This window comes from Tenrec ecaudatus, chromosome 13 (assembly GCF_050624435.1).
Source record: "Tenrec ecaudatus isolate mTenEca1 chromosome 13, mTenEca1.hap1, whole genome shotgun sequence".
NCBI lineage: Eukaryota > Metazoa > Chordata > Mammalia > Afrosoricida > Tenrecidae > Tenrec > Tenrec ecaudatus.
The window spans coordinates 24,309,219-24,328,643 of NC_134542.1; positions in this window are offsets into that span (position 1 = coordinate 24,309,219).

The window sequence follows — 19,425 nt, forward strand, 5'->3', positions numbered from 1 at the left end:
TTTTATGGTTGGGGGTCACCACCACATGAGGGCCTGTATGAAAGGGTCGCGGCCTTGGGAAGGTTGAGAACCACTGCCCTAAGGGGAACACACATTAGCAACGTGGTAGGGGTAACGCCTTTACTGTGTTTGCAAGTGGACTGAGCTACGAGTTCTGAGTGTAGAGCTGGCCGTTTTAAGGCAACATCTTTCAAAGATGTGCATGTCAAGCTGCCTGATAAATAGGAGAAGGAACCGTTCAGCTCAGAGTTCTGATTTCTTCAGTCAAATAATAAACATGGTTTGCCTTGTTACTCAGCATTCACTTTTTCTTAGGGACTGCTGATCCTTAGGCTACGGTGTGTGCTGCTGGATACCTGTAACACTTAGAGATGGCATTGTGGGAGGAGTCGGGGAAACCCCACTGTTTTGACTGAAGTGTCTTTTAAAAGTTGGTTATTAGATAGCATCCTGGGATCCTAGCAACCCCACTTGCTGCTCAGTTTCTGCCCAGGTCAGGAAGTTCAGTGAGAGGAGACGAGATTGGACAGGCATGAATTCTGCACAAGGTGTGAAGTCCGTCAGACTTGTACCTCTCAACTGATTTGCCTGATCTGTACCTTTGGTTACAAAGGGGGGCGATGGGTACATCTCACATGATGTTAAGTGGTAAGAAAGCAAGAACAACTTAGAGGCACTTCTATGATTACTTTCTCCCAATATTACTGTGAACAGGATTTTTCAAAGACATCTCTAGAAGCAAATGGTGGATTTGAAGTGCAGCTTATCAATCTTAACTTGTCTCCAACACCAGCTCCACTGATAAACTGTGTTTTTCATGTCTTTAGTTAATTATTAGCATTAACAGCCAGGACACAGCCTGTCTTGCTAATTTCTTATCTCTGATTACACTTCATCCCATCTGCGCTGGTTAAATTTTTTGCCATCTATGTTGCCTCTTCTGCCCATTCAACTAAAATTTTATTTCACTTTTCCCAACCTGAATGCATTTACAAGGGGGTATAGCCACACACAAGGAATTTTTTTTAAGCCATGTATTTAAATTTAGTACAAAACCTTATCACCTTCAAAGTTCTCTCATTACACTTAATACATTTGTCAAATCTGTGATTCCATTCTTGGAAACGTTTTTCTTTTCTTTTTTTTTTTTTACATACACATTAGAGGTTTTATTACTGATTAATTATTAAGGGAACAAAAATGATCTTGAAACCATTCAAAGAACACCTAAGAAGTTAGGTATATAAAGGTGATTAAATAGATTTCTAGGCTAAATATGAAATGGATTAATGTCTGACAAAGATATGGTCATAATCAGTGGGAAACGTTTTTCAAACTCATCTGTTTGGATGGCTGACAGCACCTCCCTTGTTTGTTTCTTCACCTCTTTGTCATCAAATTGCTGTCCTTTTGTGTCACTCTTCATTCATGAAGCAAAAAGAGGTTGCATGGAATAAGGGTAGGTGAGTAAAGTGCATGGGACAAGAGAGGCATGCTGTTTTTTTGCCAAATATGGGCTCACTGCGATGGCAGGTGCATTTCCATGTGGCAAAACCACAGTCTCCCGTCTGCCACAAATCAGGCCTTATTGCCACACCCTGTTATGCTTTTTTTTTAGAAACTCTAAATAGAAAGCTTGACTCACAGTCTGACCTGGTGGAACAAGTTCCAAATACACTACGAGTCAATATTTTCATCCAGGAATTGGATGGATATCCAGAACGAGGTTTGTTATCAATCGACATTTCACCTTTTTTGAAACGAGAAAACCACTCGAACACTTGAGTTTTTCCCACAGCGCTGCCCTAGTCAGCTGTGTTCATCACAGCAGTTTCTGCGGCAGTTTTCCTGAGTAGGAAACAATTTCACAGCTACATAGCGTTCTCTTAAATTGACCATCACAAAAAACAAGGTTCAAATGAAACTGCTTTTACAAAAAAATTCACTGTGTCCAGAGAGAACCTTCCTAGGCGACTCCACTGGGTACACTGACTCAGAGTGAGTTGTTCCATACCTAGCGGGAAAAATGCGCCCCACGAAAGCTCCATCCAGTAGAGTTTTCCCATCTTGGGGAGGGTACGCCCTTGTGGAAAAGAATCAAGACCGCTCAGCCCTCCATACTGAAGTCCTGCATTCCAGAACGCACTAGCCACAGGTGTACTGCTTGTCAGTTTGTTGAACTGCGGTAGCTTGTGTGTTCATGTGGCGTCGGAAGCTATATCACTGGTATGCCAAATGGGGGAAAGGTTGACGTGAAGAACTTTGTCTTGAATATGCAATCTTTGCTCATGGAGGCAGCAGTGAAGAGATCAAAAGATGGGTGACATTAGCTAAATCCGTTGCACAAGAGTGTAGAAAAGGTCAACAAAGCTCACATAGAAGAAACACACCAGCCTGTGTGACCACGAGCTGGCGAAGGGATCGGATATCAAGCATCAAGGAACAAAAAATCATATCATTGAAAATGTGGGTGAGTGCAGAGTGGAGACTCAAAGCCCAATGGTAGTCAACCGGACACCCCTTGCTGAGGGGTTGTGGGGCGATGAACCAGGCAGGGTGCAGGGTAGCAATGATGAAACATAAAACTTTCCTCTAGCTCTTAAATGCTTCCCCCCCCCCCACTATCATGATCCCAATTCTACCTTGCAAATTTGGCTAGACCAGAGGATGTACATTGGTACAGATAGCAACCAGAAACAAGGAATCCAGGACAGATGACTCGTCCAGAACTAGTGATGAGAGTGGCGATGCCTGGAGGGTGGAGAGAATGTGGGGTAGAAAGGGGGAACTGATTACAGAAATCTACATAGAGCCTCCTCCCTGGGGGAGGGACCGCAGAGAAGAGAGCAGGGGGACACATCAGACAGTGCAATATATGACAAAATGATAATATATGAATGATGAAGGGTTCACGGGATAGGGGGAGTGGGGAGGGAGGGGGAAAATGAGCAGCAGATATTAAGGGCTCAAGTGGATGGCAAATGTTTGTTGAGAGTGATGACAAACCAAACATGTAGTATCTCACTCGTAGTGGCCCTATAGGTCAAACTTTGTCAAAATTTGCCCCCCATTTACCTGCTGGTTAAATTCATACTACCTAAATATTGTGCTATGAATGCAATATAAAGTTGTCTTACTTTACTAATGTGGCTACCTAGGCATTTTAAAATATGGGCTTCCAAATATATTACCTGGTAAGCCTTGCTATAGTCACAGAAATACCGCAAATGGGTGGTTTTAGCAAACATTAATTTTCTCACAGTTTAGGAGGCCAGAGCCCAAATTCACGGTGCCAGTTGTAGGGAAAGGCTTTCTCTCTATTGGATCTGGAGAGAAGCCCTTTTTCTCAATCTTCTCCATGTGGTCTCCATGTGCCTGGTCGTCTCTTCCCATCTCGGTCTGCTAGCTTGTGTGTAATCGCTTTTACAGTTCAACAGCCATTAGCTCAACACACACCATACACTAATCCTGCCTAGTAAACATAGCAAAGACAATCCAGTCTCAAAGGAGATTACAACCACAGGCATGGACGTTGGGATTTACAACACATTTTGTAGAATAATTCAGAACACATCAATACTGTAGAAATTTTACAAAATATCAAAACAAAAGAATTTCCTAATCTAGGCATCATAGACGAACCATCGTGTTTGGCCTTGATGGTCTTAAAAAGATGTTCAGATGACTGTTGCAAGACCACGTGTGCTCCCAGTCCTGGGTCCCCAACATGCCTGACTCCTGACTCCATTCAGTTTAGACATGTACTTGGACGTCGCAGAAGTGAAAAAATCTACACTCCAGGAATAATAATTATATTTTTATTTGGTCACAATATCTATGGTTTCCAGATTTAAGGGGTTAAAGCATGCATATATCCATGTATATACTTTCACTTTCTATATTTCCCCATGTAATTAAATATTCTTGTGTATAGTTTCAAGGCACTCTAGTGGTGCAGTGATTAAGTGCTTGGCTTCTAATCAAAACATTAGTTGTTTGGACCCACTACCTACTTTGCAGGTGACATGTAGCCGGTGGTTACAGTCATATATGTATATATAATATATAAACAATATATTTATATTATATAACTTAATCTTATAATATTTATAATTCAATATATTATGATATAACCTAATATAATTATATAATATAAACAATTATGTTATATAATTATATAAAGTAATTATTATATATTATAATGTGTTATATAATTATTATATAATATTATAATGCAATTTAACAATATTCAATAATACATTTATATTATATAATATAAGTGATTATATAATATGAATATATATTTTTAAATAGGGTCCAGTCACTTAAGAGTTCAGTCTGTAGTCAACAATTCATGTGCTATGGTTTGCAACTAGCCTATACTTTCCTTTTCTCAAAGTTCTAGACCATTGGCTAAATTACTGAAATGATCAGTAGAATTACCTTATGTCACCAAAAAAAGAGAAAAAGTCAAATAGTTGTATAGTATCCTAACATCAAGTTGTATTATAACATTTAATATAATTCTTATAGAATATCCAGATTATTGGTATTATAGTTAAAGCTCTTAAGCATCTTTATTATGAATTTTTGTCCGAAGTGGGTGACATTTTATTTAAAATGTCAGTCATCATTACTGTCTCTACTGAATGCAATGCATACCCTACATATTTAAATTAATGTCTGTAGTTAAATTTGAAAAATTTTAAAATGAGGTTTAACTGATTGCTATGATTTTATGAGTTGATGAGACTTGGCAAGTAAGGTTCAAAATACTCTAGCTCTTCTTAATGGTTAGATACAAACGGGGGGGAATTAAATGTAATCATAGGTTCGGTGGTAGAGGTCTTAGAGATTATCATATTCATGACAAGATCTTATAAGATGAAGAAGCCCAGAGAACTCCAATTACTTGCTCAAGATGATGCTGTTGGCTACGAAGCTCTCAGCATACTTATTCATCTATATGCTGAGAAAATTATCAGCCAGCTAGATTATATGAAGAATGTGGCATCAGGATGGAGGAAGGCTTATTAACAACTTGCAATATGCAGTTGTTCAGACCTTTCTTGCTGAAAGTGAGGAGAACTTGGAGCACTTGCTGATGAAGATCAATGATTGCAGTCGTCAGTGTGGATTGCAACTCAATGCAAAGACAATGAAAAGCCTCACAAGTGGACCAATAGGAGCATCATGATATATGGAGCATCATGATATATGGTGGAAGCATTCAAGTTGTCAAGGATTCCTTCTTGCTGGACCCACATTCAATACTCATGGAAACAGCAGTCAGGAGCTCAAATGGACCGTTGCATTGGCTAAATCTGCTACAAAGACCTCTTTGGAGTGTTGGAAAGCAAAGATGCTACTTTGAGGGCTATGATGCTCCTGACCTGATCGTGGTATTTGCATTCGCCTCATCTGCGTGTGAAAGTTGAACATTGATTAAGGAAGACTCAAGAAGCATCTATATATTTGAATTATGGTGCTTGTGAAGAAAGTAACGTTAACTGCCAGAAGAATAAACAAATCGGTCTTGGAAGAAGTACAGCCAGAATGCTCCTTAGAAGCAAGGATGGCAAGACTTTGTCTCAGATACTTTGGACATGTTATCAGGAAGAGAACTGTACTTGGACAAGGACATCATGCTTGGTAGAGGGACAGCAAAAATAAGGCCCACCAGGAGATGGACTGACAGACACAGTGTCTGCAATAATGGGTCAAACAACAATTGTGAGGACAGTCCAGGACCAGGCCATGCTTCATTCTGTTGTGCACCAGGTCACTCTGAATGGAAACTAACTAGACAGCACCTACCAACAGCAACAAAGAGCGAAGACTAAATGATGTGTTCTTTCTGTTTGCCACACTACCGCCCAGTAGATACATTATTTCATGAGTATGTAGTCATAAGTCTTGGTGAAAGAATTTTGTATACTTAAAGTGTGTGCTACTATCTACGCTTCTGACCTGAATTCCACTTACATGAACATAATGGGCTGGTCCAGGACATCTAGGAGGAGCCCTGGCACCAGAGTGGATAACATGTTAGGCTACTAAACTGCACAGTCAGGAGTTCTAACCCACCAGCCACTCCTCAGGAAAAAGATGGGACTTTCTACTGTCAAGATTTAAAGTCTTGGAAACCCACAGGGGCAGTTTTACCATTGCCTATGTGGTAGCTTGCATCAGACTCAACTTAATGACAGTCAGATAGAATTTGGAGGACATCCAAAGAAAGTCCCCGAATGTACACACACACACACACACACACACACACACACACTTAGTAGTTGAGTGGTGAATATTATATATTATATATGTATTATATATAATATATTCACCACTCAACGACTAGGTGCCAAAGTGTTTGTGGTTCAAACTGGCCAAGAAGCACTCGGGCAGACCTTGCTAGAAGGGCAGTTCTGCTCATGTGTAGTCACAACAGAGCAGCTAGAAAGACGGATGGCCTCTAACATACATGTGCTGCAACCCTACTCCTACCTCTGCAGGCCTTCATATCAAATCATCACACTGTACTTTCAACCAAAAAGGATCTTAGAATCTTTCTCATGACTCTCATCTCCCATTTCAGGCTGTCACTGCTCAAAATACTTTATCAGCTCCAATATAATCGTCACCGTGAGATTACGTCATGCTAAAAGCTTCAGTAATCTGTGTATTGCTTCCTCCTGCAAGACACCAGAAGTTAAGACACACTCGATAGTTATAGTTCAGAACAGAAGTGATTCTTACCTGGCAGGCCAGGCCTTCCTAGTTGGACATAGAAGAAGTAAATAACAATAATAAGTGACTCAAGAGTGGACTGCGAGAGAAGAGGAAGAAGACGTTCAATCTAAACAAGCTCTCCAGGTGGTTTTCAATGCCTGCCGAGCACCACTTATTGCTGGCAGTTGTGACAACAGCCACACCAATCAGCGATTCTGTCTCTGGATCGGGGACTCATTGGGATCCAAAACGCATGTGTATCCGTGCACGTGTGCCACAATTTGTCATGTTTTTGACTCACTGTAACTATACCTACGTATTATAGTTGCTTCCCCAAGACACACATGCCCTGTGTGGAACATGCTAGAACATGGAACATGCTAGGACACACGGTGATGCATGTGCTATAAAATCATCACCATTATTGAAGCTCTGACACAGTAGTAAATTGGAATGATTTCTCTGGACTGTGAACATGAACACAATGAACATGTACCGCCAAGTTTATTTCTACATAAACCAGAGGAGAACTGCCCACCTGGCTTCCTCGACTCTAATCGCTGACAGCCCCTGCCGAGTGTTAGCTCCCCACCTTTTAGTGAGTCGCTGATCACTTTACCTTTGCGCCACCAGACCACCTTCTTATCTAAGGGAGTGCCTGTCATGCTTCAAATACAAACCCACCGCTATTGAGTGGGCTCAATTCGTAGCAAGCCTATCAGACAGCGCAGAAATGCCTCTGTGGGTTTCTGAGAAGGCAACCCGAGGAGAAAACCTCACCCTTCTGCAGAGGGGCTGGTGGTTTCAAACCGCTGACCTTGCAGTTAGCAGTCCAGCTTGTAACCCGCGATGCCAAGCAAGTTCAGCAAGGTCTCATTCTTAGGAGCAGATCAATTAATGTTCACCGTCATATACACTAACCAGTTTGTAATTCCTCTTGAGTGGTAATTCTTCAGGTCTCTTGCAGAGTGGAATGAAGTTTTATCAATATTTTATTAGATGGTCCCCCTTGCTGCATTTTTAATGAGATAGTTGAGTCAGAAGTGGGAAATGCACCTTGGGTGCTGAAGCCATGAATGGAAAATGAGGTTTTGCCATCGGTGTTTAATTTGCTTAAGTTAGCAAATTTAATCTCAAGATAATTTAAACAGTACTTAAATCGTATCAGATTTATTTTATCTACCTGTAAAAAATGATCCTTTTAATATTCATGCTCATTTTCTAGGCATTCAGATGTAGTCATTAAAAAGGTGTTTTTTATGTCAAAAACGGTTGTTAAAATGGAGTGGTGCTTTTTCTTTTTTTCTTAATTGTATTTTGCAGCAAGGTAGTTTGTGTACATAGTTAAAAAAACCTAAATGGTGCTAACATATTTACACCAAAAAAAAAATATCCCTCAACCTTTACTCAGAAGCCAATTTGTACAGTTCCAGTAGTTTATTTGGGTATTTACTCCTGGTATTTACCTATGAAGATGGAAAGAATGCACAATCACTGTACCAAAGCAAACTGGTCAAAGAACAGTCCACCATTTTAGGAAGTAGCATATGAGCAAGAACCAATGGTGCTGAAGGAAGAAATTCAAGAAGCACTAAATACATTAACAACAACAACAAAAGGCTCCAGGAATTGATGGAATTCCAAGTGAAATGTTTCTCCAAGCCGATGAAGCACTGGAAGCACTCAGTTGTCTAGGCCAGGAAATTTGGAAGACGGCTATTTGGACAACTGACAAGAAAAGGTACGCATTTGTGTCCATTCCAAAGAAGGCAACCCACCAGAATGCTCAAATTATTAGAACAAAATCATTGATATGGTACGCAAGTGAAATTTTGCTGAAGATCATCCAACAATGACTGCAGAAGTTTAGACCAGATTCCAAAGAAGACATGAAATGAGAAATATCATTGTTTATTAGATGGATCTTGGCTAAAAGAAAATACCAGAAGCGCATTTATTTGTGCTTCATGGCTATGAAAAGGCATTTAACTGTGTGGACACAATAAATCGTGGGTGACCCTGAAGAGGGATGGGAATTTCGACACCCTTTGTCGTGCTCGTCTGGAGCTTTTCAGAACTTGTGCGTGGGTCCAGAGGCAGTTGTGCAAACAGAACAAGGGCACACCGCGTGGTTTAAGATCACATGAAGCGCATGTCAGGGTTGTATCCTCTCACCATGCTTATTCAATCAGTATGCTGAGCAAATCATCAGAGAAGCTGGATTATATGAAGAAGAATGTGGCATCAGGATTTGAGGAAGGCTTATTAACAACACAAAATAAGTAGACGACACAACCTTGCTTGCTGAAAATGAGGAGGCCTTGCTGGTGAAGATCAAGGATTGACTCCATGTAAGGCGACTAGAATCATCACAACTGGACAAATAGGTACCATCATGATGAATGGAAGTAAAGGTTGATGTTGTCAAGCATTTCATCTTTGGATCCACAATCAATGCTTATGGAGGCAGCAGTCAAGAGCGCAAACAATGCAATGCACTGAGTTAATCTTTTGCACAAGACCTCTGTAGAGTCTTGGAAAGATGTTACTTTGAGGACTAAGGTGCACCTGATTCGAGCCACGGTATTTTCCATTGCCTCACAGGCATGTCAAAGTTGAACATTGAATAAGGAAGACCAAAAAAAGAATCGATGCAATTGAATTATAGGGCTGGGGAAGAATACTGAAAGTACGATGGAGTAATAAAAGGGCAAACTGATGTCTTGGAAAAAGGAAGGCCAGCGCGCTCGTTGGACACAAGGGTGGCAAGACCGCATTGTCCGTACTGTGCACACGTTGTCAGGAGAGACCAGTCCCTGGAGAAGGACAGCGTGCTTGGTAAAGTGGAATCATTGTAATGATGGTGCAGGACCGTGCAGTATTTCATTCTATTGTGCATAGAGTCACTATAGGTCCAAGAAGACTCAGCAACAAACAACACCACTTACCTCTAGATAAGGATGGTGGCAATACTGCATTCTCGAGGTTCATTTGTTATAGACATTTGTTGATTTCTATAACGTGATCTCCCAGATCACTTCTCTTTCTCTCTACCCAACTCGTGAGCAAGATTTTCAAGATTTTCTCAACTGTGGAAATAGCATCCACTAGTCTTCCAGGTTACTTATAATGATTGCATTTACATTTTTTTGCATCGCTTTGTTTTTTTTATGAAAATAATTTGTTTTCAAATCTATGCCTAACGTCTTGAACCTGTATGTAAATGTTTAATGTAGGTTTAAGCTTCTCAATCTATTATCATTTATCTTCATTAAAATACTGCTGAATTTTGCACTCTTCCTTCAATTTAAAAAAAATTTCCTTCAAGACGAATCTGTTCAAATAATAAATAAGATTCAAAATTTTCCTGGAAAGAGTCCCTCCTGATCTGCTCTGCCTGCCCGGGTTGCTGGTGCGATCTGACTCCCACCTCTCATCCATGATTCCCTTCTGACCTCTTCTCGGCCCTTGGAAAATGCCTTTGTCTCTCTCTTCTCTAGGTATTTCTATTTTCTGTTTACAAAAACTTTTGGATAGTGTGTAACCTCTAGCTTTCTGAGAAAGAATATGTAAATATTTTGACTCCACACATCTGACAAAATGCTTTTGTTCTATTGTCTTCGATTATCCGTCTTGGAAAGAATTTTAAATTGGTAATTATTTTTCAAAGTGGAATTTTGAGTAATTAATCAACTTTTTCCTTTGTATCTTCATCCTTACAATGTATTTGACCTCCTTCCCATCTTCAAAGTCATCGCAGACACCATCAGTGGTGATGTAGGCTTACTTTGGGTTTGCCATTGAGTTGTTGCAGCATGATTTTCAGTCAGATTAAAGCAAAGGCAATGGAGCAATGCCTTTACATTTGTACTCTTCTGAAAACCATAAATTCTTACATTTTAATATATCATTTAATAAAATGTCATTTTGGATGGCTTTTGTCATTGGGAACTAATTGGAGATAAAGTACTTGCTTTGGGTATGTGTCCTGTCCCCAGAATATAAATGCATGTTCCAACAAGACTCAGACTTGCTATGGATCCTGCAGTGGGTTCATCATTATCTGACCTCCAGTTTGGGGGATCTGTCTGCCACCAGAACCTGTGAACCAGCAGTCTGAAGTCTTGTTTGCCTATCTTGGGTTCACCAGCCTCTCCAGCCCATGAAAAAGCAACCTTCAGCTGACATGCTGATCTTGAATTTGTCAACACCTGAAGCTACATGGGTAAGGAAAAGTCTTCAGGTTGACATGGTATTATTCTTACTTTGATAGATGCCTATTCTGGATACAGAATTCTTTTCTCTGCATACAATGTTTCTGCCAAAATCCATAAACTCACAAAATTTATTCACCATCCTGGTTCCTCCACAGAGCACTGCCTCAGATTGAGGGATACTCTTGATAGCAAATGAAATCTAGCCATGGGCGTATGCTCATGGAATTCACTAGGAATTTTACCAGGTTCCCCATTTGGCATGCTAGAATGATGGCATGGCTTTCTAACATGGTTCTGGGATCAGCTAGGTGGCAATACTTTACATGCTTGGGGAGATGCTCTCCAGGAGGCCATATCTGCTCTAATTCAGCACCTAATATACAGTGGCATTACTCCAGTAGCCAGGATTCACAGGTCTAGGAACCAAGAGATGGAAATGGGAGTATCACTACTTACAATTACCAGTAGTGATCCACTTTCAAAATTCGGTTTCCTATTTTTGGAACTCTGTGGTTTGCGGGTCTTGGGATGTTAGTTCCAAACAGAGGCATGCTCCCACCTGGCCAAATAACACTGATTCAATTTCAATGGAAGTTAAAATGCCAACCAGCCACTCTGGACTCCTCTTGCCTTTGTTTCAACGGACTAAGAAGGGGTGGTCACAATATCTTGTGTGATTCATCCTGACCCAGGAGAAATTGAATTGATATTACATAGTGAAGGAAAAGAATTGCATGTCTGAAATTAAGGATATCTCCTGAGGCATCTCTTAATACTACTGTCTTGTGATCAAAGTCAATGGAAAACTACTTCAGCTCAATTGTGACTTGAATTTGGATGCACAGATTGTTTATGAATGAAGTTAGGCCACCCGAAAAGGCACAGAAGCACAACCAGCTGAGGTGCTTGCTGAGGATCAAGGTTATACAGGCTGTGTGGTGGAAGAAGGCAGTCCCAAATACCAGCTATGATCATGTGACCAATTGCAACTGAGGAATGCAATTGTGAGTATTTCTTGAATATGTACATCAAAAAATGTAATAGGTGCATTTTCAATTACATGTTAGTTGAATCATGTTAGATGCAAATATGACTCTATAATTGCCTATATAGAGACTAGGTAATGGTTTAAGAAGATGTGTACAGATGCTAAATTAGCTAGGGTGGCAGTTTTTGGTTAAGGTTGCATGTCATCTTGTCTGGGTATGATTTTCAGTAGTTTGGAAACTGTGATGTGGTTTGGCAGTGATGTGATAATGTGGTCCATTTGGCAACGTGATATGATGTAATCATCTCTAAAATGAGATCTGTGAATAGACAGTCCACTAAGAGTTTCTTTGGGAAGGTTCATCATCATCTGAACTCCAGTTCTTGGCATTTATCTATCTCCACAGCCTCTAAGTCAGCAGCTTGCCATTTGACCTGCTGATCTTGGATTTGTCAACCTCTGCAGAGATATATAACCAAATCCAAACCCTCTGCCATCAAGTCTGAATCATAGAAACCCTATGATTGCTACAGAATAGAAATTCCCCTTTGAGTTTCTGGGACTGCTTGTCGTTAAGAGAACAGATAGGGTCATCTTTCTCCCATAGAACTGCCAGAGGACTCTAATTACTGACCTGTCAGCCGTCCGATAACTAATAAGCCACCAGAGTGTCTTCAAATTATCCATATAAATAGCATATTTTAAAAAAAAGAAATATCATATTTATGTAGTTACTTCTGGTGAATATATTAAGTGTCATATAGTAATGTTTAAGGGGGAAAAGCATGGAATAAATAATAGGATTATTTTTAAAAAATCAAGTGCGGGTTTAATGAGAGAAAATCATCGATGAGATCAGTCCTACTAAAATTGTCAGGCTGTGCTTAAATGTTAGAAAATAGTAAATTAAAATCTTGATCCTGAGCCATTTCCTTCTCTTGTTTTGAAGTTTTTCCAAAATTTTGTTCCTTTATAAATCATTTCCATTTGGAGGTGATCATCAGCATTACTAAAAATAGCATGCTACTTTGGTTGTCTTCTTGTTTAAAATGTTATATCAAAGATAAGCTGAAAGGCAACAAAACTGGAGCTCAAAAGCTTTCTCTCTGATCATTAGAGTGCCCTTGCGTGCCATTTTTTTTTACTTGGGTGGTTTTATCTCATTAATCCTCCACTCGATTTTTTTTTCCCCTTTTCCAATAGGGTCTTTCTACAAGAAACATCTGTATTGCTGCCTGATAGTTTGCACAGAAGACAGACAACATTGTCTTTGGTTTGCCTTTTCTTCCACTCTATGGGAATTCCATTCACCCCTAAGGCCACCATTCTACCTGGCTCTTATTTCCAACCCTGCTTGAATGTTATTCAGTCTCACCAGCTTTGAGTTTAGAGGCACTTCAGAGTTATTGTGAGCCTTTTCATCTCTTGGAGAAAATGTTCTACAGCATTCTCAGAATTGGTTAGTTTTATAAAGCCATCAGAAGTCCAATTAATGGGGTATCTTTTGTTTTTTTCATTTGCCTTATAAATTGCAAGTTTTTTCTTTTCTTTCTCACTACAATGTGGCTTTTCCTCAATATGTGCTCAGTACACAAAATGACTTGAAAACATCCATGGGGAAACCCCATTACCTTTTCATTTTGTTCTTCCACAATTTTTTTAAAGTCCCCTTATTGTGTTCAAAAATTTACTCTGTTTTTCTTTATTTCTGGTGAAAGTACTTTGATGTTTTTAAAAAGAAAATTACTGTGGTTTCAGTGAATGTTTGTAGAGCATGTTATCAATTTTACATTCAATAATTCATATGCCCTTTATTCCAACCCACCCATGGCAGTCCCTCAATGTGCCATCTCTTGCTCTGTTTACACACAGAGTGTCCTGCTCCCATTCCTCGGTTATCCGAACCCTCTGAACATAGGCCAATGCTGCCCTTTTGTTCTTAAATGGTTGATTATTCTAACAAGCACAGTGGCTGCAACAGTAGGTTCAAATGTTAAAACAATTGTGAGGATGGCACAGGACCGGGCTGTTGTACCTGACATTGCAGTGAGATGGAACCAACCAGATGGCACCTAACAAACAAGGCAAACGTTTTAACACAGGAGTGAGTTCAGCTCCAGACTTTTAAGGTGACTAAGAGCCATCGACTTGGTAGTCACACAAGTCTCTATCCAACCAGTATGACTTCAAGTGCTGTTTCACGTTTTTTCTCACCTCACACTATCTGGGACTTTCTACTACGATTATTTTTGAAGAAGTTGGTAGTGGTGGCAGGGCACCATCTAGTTCTTCTGGTCTCAAGTGTGTGAGCACTGATGTTTGTGTCGTCCATTTGTCTATTGGACTAATTGTTTTCAGTGCATCTTTTGATTCTTGTGGATCATCTTTCCTTTAGATGGGGGATAGATCAATAATTTCATCTTAGATACCTGCTTATGAGCTTTTAAGAACTCAGTCAGTACTTACCAAGGGAGGACGTTAAACCATTGTCTTTGTGAATTGTGTTAGGCTAATTGACCATGGTGCCCCCGGAGACAATGGTCCTGATCCTCCAAGTCCAGTCACTCATTTCCTCAATGTGTTTTGCTTTGTCTAGGAAGTTTTCATAACTTTTCCATCGAATGTGGGCCGGTGGCCCCGGGAGTCGCACGGCCTTCCTCCGCGGTGTTCGCCGCCGCTGCCAGCCGCGTACGGGTCGCGCCACGGCCCATTCGAATGCTCCAGAAACATTCATGGGTGTATTTTCAGCAAAAGTCAATACCAAGATCTCTGTGACATATATATATATATATATATATATACACATTGTGGATATATCCCCACTCTCCCACGCGTCTTTCCAAACACCCCCTTGGAGGGCACCACTATTGCCTGGTTAAATATATAAATCATATTGACCTCTGCTGCCTTTAACTGTTGCAAACCTCCCAGTGGTTGATCATTTAATGCTCATCCCTGATTTGATCATTTTGGGCCAACATTTGTCATTGCGTAATGCTTCCCATTCACCCAAGTTAACAGGCTTCAACACTCTAGGCCAAGTCTACTCTTCCCCTCTTTGCCCTCCCACCCCTGGGGATTATCAGAGAATGGTTTGTTTTTTTTTTTAAAGTGAGAAGACTTTTCTTGACTTTCTGTAATAGCAACCTTAGACAATTTGTTGCTTTGTGATTGACTTATCTCACTCCGCATAATGTCCTCCAGGGTCACCTGTGTTATGAGGTCCAAGCTGATACAGGGACTCTCCTGCTTCACTTTTTCATCATTGTTACCAGCTCTGTTAATCACATCAACAATCTAAGGTGAAGGATGCTCACATGCTCTGTCAATCCCACCCAAAAGTTCCTATATCTCACTGACCAAAAAGCCATATGGTCACCCCACCATAAGTTGTTTAACAAAAATAACACATGTAGAACTATTTCCAAAGCAAGGGCTAGCGTGTGTGTCCGTGTGTGTGTGTCCATTTATCCATGTTGATTATACGAGTATGTGGGTGTAATATACTTGGACCGACACTGCAATTGATGGATTAAATAAAAGAAGTTTCAAGAGTCCTGATGGGTGGGTGCAAAATAGACTATACCTCAAAGAAAAATATACAACATGAAGTTCCATTGGTAGATGGTACATTTTTTTTCTGTTGGGATCTGAACTGTATTAAAAAGGTAACTATAATTTCAAGCGAATACACTGGCCTCAGGTCTGATGAAATAATTTTCATTCTTTTAAGATAAGGTCATTTAGGGGGAAATTCTAATTTATTTGATGAAATATACCAGTAGTGAAATAATGTGGGGGAGGGTCCGAAGCACAATTATTTGGTAAAAAAGGAGCCTTCAGAAATGTGGAGGAAGGCTTAAATTCTAGGCTGCCTTCGAAGTTTACCAAACATCCATATCTGAGCCTTGGATGTTGCAGGTTTAAGTCATCATTGCCCTTGAATGAAGACAGGCACATTTGTGTCTTGCAGTTAAAAGCTAAGCCACATTCACGGTGGCATTGATGGAATTTTCTGGCTCCCGTTGCTGGGTTGGTGCCATCTAAAGATAAGAGCTGATGCAATCATACAGAGGCCCCTTGATATTTATGTAGATATATGCTCTATGGTCTGAAGAATTCAGCGTTACCTAATTTCAGATCTCTGCTAGGCATGACTGGGCCAGTACAGTATTTCTCAGCGTCTCAGAGCTTTGCTACATATTTCTGTCACATAAAAGCCAAAGATTTATTAAATTAAATAGCTGCCTCCTGATAATGAGATCTGTGATTGGCATTCTTACATCAGAGTGTACACCCACACTCACTACTTGAAATGATGCCAACCATTTCTGTCACTTTCGGAAGGGACTTGAATTTTCTGAAAATGGGTTTATATAGAACGTCTCCTAGCCACTGAAACATTAATGTTTATGCATTAAGAACAGAGCACTGGAAGCATTAACGATTTGTTGCTGTGTGTTCCTTCACCTTGTTTATCATTGCCAACATTGGTGACTTTGAAATCAGAATTTAGCCAGTAATAGTTTTGATTCATGAGCCAGAATAGCATGCATTTTGCCCTCCTGTAGCAGCATTGGTTCTGCAAGGGGAGGTGGGAGGAAAGAATTTATTTTTCTGAGTAAACGAAGCAGACATGAATCAGAAGGCACATGGGAAGGAGATCTATGTTTTCTGAGATTGCCATTCTTTGTAACGGCTCCTTTTCTGACAATAACCACATTTTATATCCCTGCCTGTTACAATATTCTGTAATTTCTAATACAACTTAAAATAAATTTACACTTTCTTCTTTAAGTCAGTGGCTGTAAGTTTTGTTATCAATCCCTCAAGCAACAGTATATTGTGTGGTCTGAAGCAGCATGATCTAGAAGTCAGCATGAGTGCTTTCCATCAGGAGCTCCAGGCTTTGGACTGTGTGTCCTTTGGGCCATTTACAACTCTGAGCCTCTCAAGAAAACACATATTGTTGTTAAAAAAAATTAGAACAGGACATTTACAAACATCCCTGCGATGGAGAGGGGCAGTGTTTGGCAAGTAAACATATAAGGTGTGTGATATTTGTGTGAAAATATGTAACTATTGATTTGGGCAAAGCATTTTGAAGTCTCATTTTCTTTACTTATACTACAAAAACGATTAACCTTTGACTATCCCATGAGGTTGCTTCACTAAGATAAAAAAAAACAAACAAAAAAACCAAACACTGCTTTTGAGTCAGCTCTGACTCATCTTGACTCTGCAGGACAGATTAGCACTGCCCCTTGACTTTCCAGGACTGTAATTCTTTATAGAAGTAGAAAGCCTCAGTTTTCTCCCAACGAGTGGCTGGTGGTTTCGAACTGCTGACTTTGCAGTTGATAGCCCCCAAATTACTAACATCGTGTGTATGTAAATTGTTAGGTCTTCCTTGTTGTTGCTGTTAGGTGCTGTCCAGTTGGTTCCAACTCATAGCAACTTTATGAACACCAGATCGAGAAGCAGCCTGATTCTGTGACATCTTCGTGATTGTTGTTGTGTCTGCGCACCTTGCAGCCACTGGGTCATTCCGTCTTGGTGAGTGGCTTCTTCCAGGGTTTCTGACCCTTTACTTTACCAAGCTTTTCTGGGGACTGCTCTTACCTGATGACAAGACGATTCTCCATCCTCTGTTCTCAGGACGGTTCTGGCTCTCATTCTCTAGGGCCTGTTTGTTCGTCCTTGTGGTGTTCTTGGCACAATAAGTTCAGAGGCATAAGTAAATTTCAGAGCATTTTGCATCACTTCACCCTATAAATTCATGAAAAATGATTGGTAGGTAACCAAGAAAAGTTGCTAGATGCCAGAGTTATGGGAAACAAAAATACTTTTTTTTTGGATAACAAAAAAGTCTAATGTCTTGGAGCTGAGTAGCATCTCCACAAATGTCCTCAATCCAAAATGCATCTTCTCGATGATTGCGATATCATGATCAAACTGCTTCCAATCTGCATAAATTTGTACAAGCATAAAAATGCCAACTACTAGCAGGTAAATAAAATGGAATTATATCTTTATATACATTATAAAAGGTCAAGAGAATAGATAGTCAAATTTTACATTAAAAATTAATTCGCATTTTGTTTCAATTCATCCATTCGAATCGCCTCAACGTACTATCTTTTATCCTACTTCCTCCCTGCGCTTCCAGTTGTCATTCCTCCTCCTTTCCCGACCCTCTGAACTTGGCCCTTCAGTGGCTGCTGCCCTTTTGGTCTGAGGTGGTTGCGTGTTCTAGCGTGCGATGAATCCAGCCCTAGTCCTGAAGGGTTGCCGTGGGCTCTACTCTTGGGGAGGGGTCCCGGCAATCTCTCTCCAACCAGTCAGCTTGGTCTCTTTTGCGATTTTGAATTCTCTCCCTTGATTTCCTCCCATACTATCCAGGTCCTTCTTACACGATCCTTTTTAGAACACCATCTAGTTTTTCTGGTCCCAATATTGTAGCGAATGATGTTTGTGTGGCCCATTAGTCTATCAGACTTACTTCCCAAACATCTTTCAATTTCCAACGCTCTTCTTTCCCCCATTGGGAGAGAGACCAATGGTTGCTCATGAGCTCTTCAGACCCCAGTCCTACTCTCCAAAGCAGGGTGTAGAACATTGTCTTTGTGAATTTTGTTATGCCAGTTGACCTTGATGTCCCCTTAGAGTATGAGCCTGATAGCCCGGCCAGGTGTCTATTCCTTCAATATGATTAGTTAAGTCTAAGTAAAGTTGTCATAACTATAACCCTGTATGCCACACATTATTTTCAGACTGATAAATATTTGTGGATGCATTCCCACTCTCCCTCCCACACCTGTCAGGCTTGCATATCTATTCAAACATCTATTCGTAGGTCACCACTGTTGCACAACTGGACATAGAACACTATTTGCCCTTATGGGCTTTAATTCTCACCCATCCCACGTTTTCCCTGCCACCATGACGTTTTCCTGACCTTCCTCTCATTGCCCATAGTTTCCCCTTCACCCCAGTTAGCACTTGTCTATCCTGTAGCCAGTGACTGCCCTTCCCTGCTTTCCTTCCCATTTCTGGGAACCATCAAACAATATTTGTTCAAGTGGGAAAAACTTGTATTGACTTTTAAAACAGTGGTCGAATACAAGCTTTGTCCTTTGTGATGGAGTAATTTCAGTCAGCATCGTGTCCTCCATATTCCACCATGTTATGGGGTGTTTCAAAAGTTCATCCCTTTTCATTGTCCTTACGTTCCATTGTGTATGTGTATTAACGTTTATTTATCCATGATTCCACGGGTGGCTATTTGCGTACATTGTTTCCATCCTTTCGCTACTGTGCGTAGTGCTGTCACCGACATGCATATGTCTATTTCTGTCACTGCTTATTTCTTTAGGATCTGTCCCAACTAGGAGGATTGCTGAGCCATATGGTAATTTTATTTCCAACTTTTTGAGGAAGGACCATACAGCTTTCCAAAAGGGTCGCACCATTTTACAGTCCCACCAGCAG